This window comes from Solanum stenotomum, chromosome 7 (assembly GCF_019186545.1).
Source record: "Solanum stenotomum isolate F172 chromosome 7, ASM1918654v1, whole genome shotgun sequence".
Classification (NCBI taxonomy): domain Eukaryota; kingdom Viridiplantae; phylum Streptophyta; class Magnoliopsida; order Solanales; family Solanaceae; genus Solanum; species Solanum stenotomum.
The window spans coordinates 12885338-12893749 of NC_064288.1; positions in this window are offsets into that span (position 1 = coordinate 12885338).

Here is an 8412-nt window from a genome sequence, read left to right on the forward strand (position 1 = left end):
ACTGCAATGTTAAGAGTTCTAACCTTCGAGAATGGATCAGGTTCCTCTCTTAGTTTGAATGTGATTGTCTAGATTTGTCCTGACCTCTCTTTTCCTTCAGCCCTTTTTCCATGTGTGTATACCTACAAAAGGTATGAGACTGCATTTGCTAAAATATATATAACTGAAAAACAAGGATACCTGCTCCCTCTTTGCATAGTCATGAGAGAGTTGATTGCTTTAGGCAGGATCCATTCAAGAAGGTTTCAGCATTCCCAATCATCAGTTTGATTATCTCAGCAAGGTCTTCTAAGAGCTTCAAGATGTTGCTTGATCCACAAACGTTGAACCCATCAAGCTGCACTTCCTCAATCATTTTCTGCCTCAGTTGATGAAAGAGCAACTGTATCTTGCCTTTTAGTTCCCCATGAGCGAAAGATCAGCCTATAGAATAAGCCACTCCTGAGGTACTCTTTCCATCAACTTGATACCCAGCATAATCAGCATCACCATGTACTCCAAATCAAAAAGTCTCTTGATGGACAGAATAGGACCAGGTCCCTATTTTCTTCAAATGTCTTCGGATTCTCTTAGCAGCCCTCAAATGAGATTCTTTTGTACACAAATTGAGTCTCTGAACCAGGCTCATCAGCATCCAACTTCAAGTTAGTGCCCATGAGAGTATGAATTGTCTAGGCATCCATAACATGAAACCTTTTCAACAGCTTCTCTAAACTGGTACCAGGTCCCTGTCTTTGTTCAGATATCAATTGTCCTGATCACGTTGCGTTATCTTCTTCCCTTAAGCTAAGTCATTCTGAGTACATACATGTTCATGAAAAAGGCCTTGGGTGAAGATGTCAGCCACTTGATCTTTCATTTTGCAAAACTTCATGATGACATTACCCCTTTTAACATTGTCTTGACTTCAATTATGTAAAGCCTTTTGAGCAGCTCATTGATGTACTTTTCTGGACAATTGAGGGTACCTTTAGAGGTTTGTTGAATCTGTAGTTCTAAGAAGAAATCTTTCATCATGCTCATTTAGAACTCACTACCCATGAATGCGGCAAACTCGTCACACAACAATTCAAAAGGTTGCTCCAAATATGACATCATCGATATACACTTGAATGATCAACAATTCCTTTCCTTGTGATATCAAAAAGTGGGTTTTGATAATTTTACCTCTTTTGAAGCCATTGTTGATGAAGAACTTAGACATCCTATCAGCTTATTGGGAATCGAGTGTCATACTTTTTATCTTTCAAACTGAGCTTGATTAGCTTCTTCATTCTCACCTTCAGAATTCACATTATCAGTTTGAACTGCATCATTCTTGTTCAGCACTATCTACAGGACCACGTCCCTCATCAGGTTCATAATTTGCATCAGCTTATTTGAGACTGCTGGATTCGTGAAGAGGGTGTTCTTCAGCAAGCTCACTGTTTAGATAATCTTTCTGAATCTGAAACATCTCTTCTATCTCAGAATCTTTTTTGTTTTGCAACTTACTTCTCAATTCTTCTAGACTCATTAAAAATCATATGAACCTCTTTTTCAATGCACACATTTTTATACACCGGATAGACCTTGCTGGAGGAAGAGTATCCCACAAATACTCTTTCAACATCATTGAGATTACACTTCTCACTATCATCATTTTGGTCAAAAACATGTACTATTCACCATTTCAGCCAAAAAGTCCTTTGGAATATTAACAACCTGTATATTCCACTTGAAGGATGGTCTGATCTGCTTCCTTTTAACACAAGCACCACAAACTTTGTTATCTGTAAATTTTATTTTGAGCAGATTGAGAACCAGGTCCCTTGACACAAGTTGTGCAGTAGAGAAACATTCACAATAGCACGCCTCTCATGTCATACCTCAACATTCTCACTTTGAGCACTAAGGCAAGTGAGACTGCCACAACGAACAGTAATCAGATCAGCAATACACATGTTTTTGCATTTCTTTTCTATCAAGATCATCGCACGAGAGAGCAAGTTTGTGACCACATGTTCTTTTCGATAAGAACTTAACTTTATTTCATTCATCACAAATCTATGAAACACTTAAAAGATTGTACTTCAACTGCATTGACATAGTACACATTCTCAATAGTGTGTTCCATAGATTTCTCAATCATGCCTTCACAAAAAACATACATTTTCTGTCATCGCCAAATGAGACACCTCCACTTTGAAGTGCCTTGAGAGAGAAAAAGTTTTCAATTTCCCAGTCACGTGCTTTGAGCATCCGTTATTCATGAACCAACACTGACTGCTGCTACTTCTTCTCACAAGAATACCATATTATTTGTTAGCCTTGGGAACCCACTCTAGTTGGGGTTCCCAGTAAGCAATAAAGGAGTGATAAGAGAATTATTTGTCCAGTGAGGCAGATTGATTTTTTTTCAACTTAGGAACAGGAGCACGATCAGGTCCCTTCTTCTGCCAGTTCTTCTGTTGACTAGGTCCCTTCTTCTGCTTGTTGCTCTGTTGACCAGGTCCCTTCTTCTTCCTGTTCCTCTGTTTAGAATATTTTGAGAGGTTATCTTGCGTCCTTTTCCAAGCTGGACAATCCTTTTTCAAGTGACCATCGCGACCACAATGGAGACACGACAAACTATCAGACATGGGCACATCTTTGCCATGGAGATTGTAAGAAGGACTTTTTCTTGAATTTCCTAACCCCTTCCTATCATTTTGACCTTGACTGGTAAGCTTTGCAAGCAATTTTGAGGAGTTGGTCCACTTGAGAGATTTGTTCAGTTCTTCTTTGACACGGACCAGGTCCCTCTCTAACTGATTATTTCTCTCCAAGGCCATAGAAAGTTTTGTTTCAGCAGTATTCAAACTGGCTTCTAGCTCGATTTGCAAGTTGTTGGCCTCCCCCTTACCGCTGTCATATTTCTCACTCAACATCTTTAATTTTTCCCAAAGTTCTAGATTTTCAAGTTCTAGAACTATCACTTGTTCTTCCACAACATTCATTTGGTCAACCAAGGCTATTTTTGCTTCATGAAGGATACCTAGGCTATTGTTCATCAGATCCTTTTCAGTTGTCAACTTAATGAAAGAGTCGATCATAATAGCGGCTAGACTTCTCAACTTCTTAACATAGTAAACATGTAAGTTTTGTTTAAGATAAAAAAGGCTTACCTCTTTTTCATCTTCCTCATATCAGATTTTGCCATAAAGGCTTCATCAGAGTGCTCAGAGTCATCTAAAACACTCAAGGAGTCTTCCCATGCAGTCATCTCCCTCTTTACCGTCTGGAAAAAGGTTTCTCTTCTGCTACTGCTGGCACGGACCTGGTCCCCTTCTTAGTCTTTTACTTCCTTGTGATCAACTTCAAGCACAGGACAGTCTTTCATGGTGTGACCTGGTTGATCACGCTTATAACACATGTCACTAGAGCTTGTAGCGTTGTCATGAGCTTCTTCCTTCATGGAACCTCCACGTTTACTCACAAGTTTTTGAAATTTCTAAGTAAGATAGTCCATGGTCTCATCTACTTCAAGGTTCTCACATTGTGACACCTTGGAGGCTAGTGATTCATCCATTTCTGCATCTCCCTTCTGATCAGCANTGGTTGATCACGCTTATAACACATGTCACTAGAGCTTGTAGCGTTGTCATGAGCTTCTTCCTTCATGGAACCTCCACGTTTACTCACAAGTTTTTGAAATTTCTAAGTAAGATAGTCCATGGTCTCATCTACTTCAAGGTTCTCACATTGTGACACCTTGGAGGCTAGTGATTCATCCATTTCTGCATCTCCCTTCTGATCAGCATCCCCAGTCAGATCTGCCCTTGTTTCCTCAGCTTCCTCATAGGTAGTTCTCAGCAGATCCCAAATTTCTTTAGCTGATTCGCACGAAGAAATCAGATTATATACATTAGGTCCGATTCCACACATTAAGAACTTCTTAGCCTTGTGATTTTTCTCAACTTTTTGTTTGTCAAATTCATTGTATTGTTGTCGAGTTTTGACAACGACCCTTGTGACATCCCCATATTTTACTTCTATAGATGACACATAGGGACCCTTACAAATAACATCCCACAGCTCACAGTCCTCAGCCATTATGAAGTCAAACATGCAATGTTTCCACCACCGATAATACTGACCATCAAACAAGGGTGGCCTTGTCAAAGACCGACCTTCTTGCCATCTCAACGGAGCAGCCATTCTTTCCACAGGAATCTCTCTTAGTGTTAACCAGCTAGAGAGCACATGTGTCCACTTATCAATCAAGGACCAGGTCCTCAGCACAGTTACAATAACAGAAAGTAAAATAAGTGCTGAAAGTAAAGTGTGAACAAATAACTTTACTTGGAAACCTCCTTGCTCAAGGGAGTAAACCCACGACCTGGCCTGCCAGGACTTTTCAAACTTCTTTCACTAATATTCTTCAAGCAAAAGCAAAAGCAAGTTTACAAACTAAGATTAGCCTGCTAATCCCAACTCTAAGAAATACCTCTTATTTCTTAGATGAGCCAGAGCAGATACTACACTGCCCACTAAGCTACCTAACTCTAGATAACTTAGACTTCAACAAAGCAATGCATTCATTGCCCACTATACTAACCCTCACTGATTAATATAGACTTTAACCATAAGACACAAAGTTAACTCTAACAATGTTCTTACAAAGACTTAAACAACACTTTGAAACGTTTCTAACAAGAGTGAAGCGAATCCTACAAGTTAAGCTCAATACAAACAATCAAGAACAACAGTAGGTACGAAAATCACTTTTTATGTTGATCAGGTCCTTGATGTATGTGTTCTTGTGCTTGAGTTCTTCCTTGAAGATAGCTTTCTTCTTTTTAGCTTGTGAGATTTTGCTTGCCAAATCTTGAGTTTGTGTATTTTGTAAAGAGATGATATAAATCAACACAAACTCGTTAAAACACTCTTATTGGCTGAAGGCCTGCTGTTTAGAAAAGATGTGCACCTACCACATCAGAGGTGGCAGCTTTTCTGACAGCTGTCTTGTCACTTTTTCACGTCGCAGTCTTGCAGGGACCAGGTCCTTTGCAAACTTCTTTGTGAGTTCTTGAAAAGGCTTGTTGGCTGACTTCCTTCTTAGGATGAATGAATTTAATATGGTGTTTGTCATGTAGAAAACATCAACCATAAAGAGTTATTACCCGTTGGACAAACACCCTCGTCCATTCTGATTGGTGTAGTACGCTGACGCCTCACCAACCTCTGACACGACAGCTCTATAGTTGTACCCCATTATAGATCTGGACAAGAGAACTCTGCCTGGGACCAGGTCCCTGCGTTTGTGAGACACTAAAGCATACAATCTCGCCCGCTCTTCCTATTGGTGTAGGACATTGCTCTTTTCACTTACCACCTGACATGACAACTTTACAGCTGTACTCCATTTGTATCTGGACGAGAGCACTCTGTCAGGGACCAGGTCCCTGCATTTGTGAGGATCATCAAAACACCTAGAATATAACATAAGGTATTTGTGGTCCTTTAGTTAGACACGAGGGGAATTTTTTACCAAAAATAAACAGAGAGTATATGTGCTCAATATCAGATAATTCAAGGGTCATTTTAACCCTTTTTCATACAATCTATTACAATGAATATGGAAGACCGACACCATTAGAAGATATAAATAATAGATTTTTCTCACATTACACTTGAGTGGGAGGGTGGTAAATGATAAGAGATGGCAATGAAGCAAGGTGGGGCGGTTGCGGGGTGAACCCCCATAAACCCGTAAAAAATTTAATCTGCCCCGCCCCGCCCCGCCCCACATAACTAATTTACAATTTTCGATCCGCCCACCCCTCCCCACATTAAATCGCTTCGCATAAATTTTCTTATTATTATTTTTTTCACTTTCTTATTTGGCTTAAACTTCGATTATAATTTTTTTGAATGTTGAAATTATTAATTCTATATATGAAATACAAATTAAAAAGTTAACGCTTTGGTTCAAATTTAACAAAAATGTTTTTTTAATAAAAAAATAAAAAATATCAATCGTTATACAGTAAAGTAGAGGCTAGAGCTTAAGATGGAATAAGCTCTACTTTTTTTCATCATTGAAGTTTATCTTAAAAAATTTAGTTGGGAATAAAGTATCAACTATTATATACCGTATATAGAAAGGAAAGAAAAAACTTCAGTTTCGTATATAGCATAAAACAAAAAAAAAATCCACTTCACCGGACCCAAAAGAATACTTCTTTTCAACCCACACCCTCCTGCCCCGCACCCACCCTACACCCGCAATCATGTCCGCCCGCCCCATCCCACATAGGCCTAAATTTGCTCCATCCCACCTCATTGTCATCCCAATAAATGATGGTCTTAAAATCTCTAAATTGTAAACCAGAGAAAAAAAAAACATACTTTCAAGTAAAGAATCTAGTGACAAGTTTATTTTTTATGAGAAAAGATTCTATCACAGATGTATATGTTAATTGTTTTGACTGACGAGCCATACGAATCAACATGATTTTAAGAGTAATTGATATTCTGAATTCACATGCTTAAATCAATTAAGACTTCATTTCTTTGCACTTAATGGAGGTTTGAATTTAGATCATTCATAATTGCTTACTTTAAGTACCTATTTGGTCTAAATAGATTTTAATCTATAAGATCTTGATTTTTCATATATATATTATCAAGATGTATTATTGTGTAGAGGCTTTCTACTCAAGGTATGTGCTACAACATTAGCCTTTCAAGGATGATACAAAATGGTCATATCGTAGTTCTTCAAAACTCAAGTCATCTACATTGCCTCAAGTTTAAATCCCTCTAACAAGTCTATTAGAAAGTCGAATTAGCCACTTTTAACTTAGCCCAAACAATGCCCAAAAACTCTCATTTCTTTCTTTCTTGGTCAACAACCAAACACATTCTTCATTTTTTGAAGGAGCAGACAACTTCTATGATCACTGAAGACCTCACAATGCACCCCATACAAATAGTGACGCCACAACTTAAGCACAAAAATCATAACTGCCAACTCCAAATCATGAGTAGGGTAATTCTTTTCATGGATCTTCAACTGTCTAGAAGCATAAACAATTATCTTTCCCTTCTCCATCAAAGCACCACCCAAATCGACCCCTCCGACCCCTTAAGCATCACAATATACAGTAAAGCATCACACCCTCCTTAGGATTAATTAATTAGGATAAAAAAACTCACAAAATACCCATTAGGTCCCTCAAGTCTTTTTCCTACTAAATAAGGTGAATAATATTTGTGTAAACACACATATTTTCAATATAACAAATCAGAGAAATAATTTTAAATAACTAACATCAATATAAAAAATTTCGCTTAATTAATAACCAAAAATTATTTTGTTTGGAACTTTGTATTAGAATAAGCAAATAGCTCTGCTATGGAAAAATTAACAGTTTTTTGTGACAAACTTAGAAGTAGAAAAACTAAACTCTTGTGCATATGATAGGAGAGTTGTACGGTTTCTAAAACTGATTTATAAAACTTTTTAAGGGTGGTTGAAAGAACGTTATGATTTTGAAACTTCATGAGAAAACTCAATAGAGCATAACTAAGATAGTTTTGTATTTCAGAGAAAAATGATTTTTTTTATTGTTTTTGTTAAATGTAATAAGTTTTTGGTTCAATGAAATAAGATGATATATTTAGTGATTTTTCGTTATGAAGTTTTTTATTTGTTGTTGATTAGTTGTGAAGTTTATTTATTTGAAAAATTTTAATATAAGGAAAATGATTTTTAAAAGGCTCACTTACAAGTGCTTGTAGTTGCACAGCATCATAAATTTATAATCGCATTCTATTACCAGCTACACTTGTAGCAATCCATGGTACCTCAGAAAGCTCTAGACTGCATCCATAAACGAATGCTTCTTTCAGAGATATGATATGTGCTCTCATTTTTAAATTTCATTCTCTTATGATTTTAAGAGTGTCATCCTCCTCTTTTGATATCTTAAAATTCTCATCTTTTAATGATATCTTTAAAAAATTTATATGTTAGTTTTCGTTAGATGCAATGAGATAATTGATCTTCCACTGAAATCCTCCAAATCCACGTAAACCTTATCTATTGTCACAAAACGCAAAATCACATCTAATAAAATAAAGTTTTTCAATAATAAGTTTCTTTTTTATACTTTTTGAAAACAACTATAATACAATATTAGAATTACCTATGTCATCATAATCGACGTGTTATTTTTAACATGAAAATTTGGATTCAAATTCTCCATTGCCTTGAAATATGGTAACCGACACATAGACTTGTGACAAATACTTGGCATATTTAACGCCTGCCCATGTCAAATATAAATCTATATATATATATATATATATATATATATATATATAAAGCTGAATATAGAAAAGTTGATGTGGCATCTCTCTATAGCCACCATTTCATTTTATATT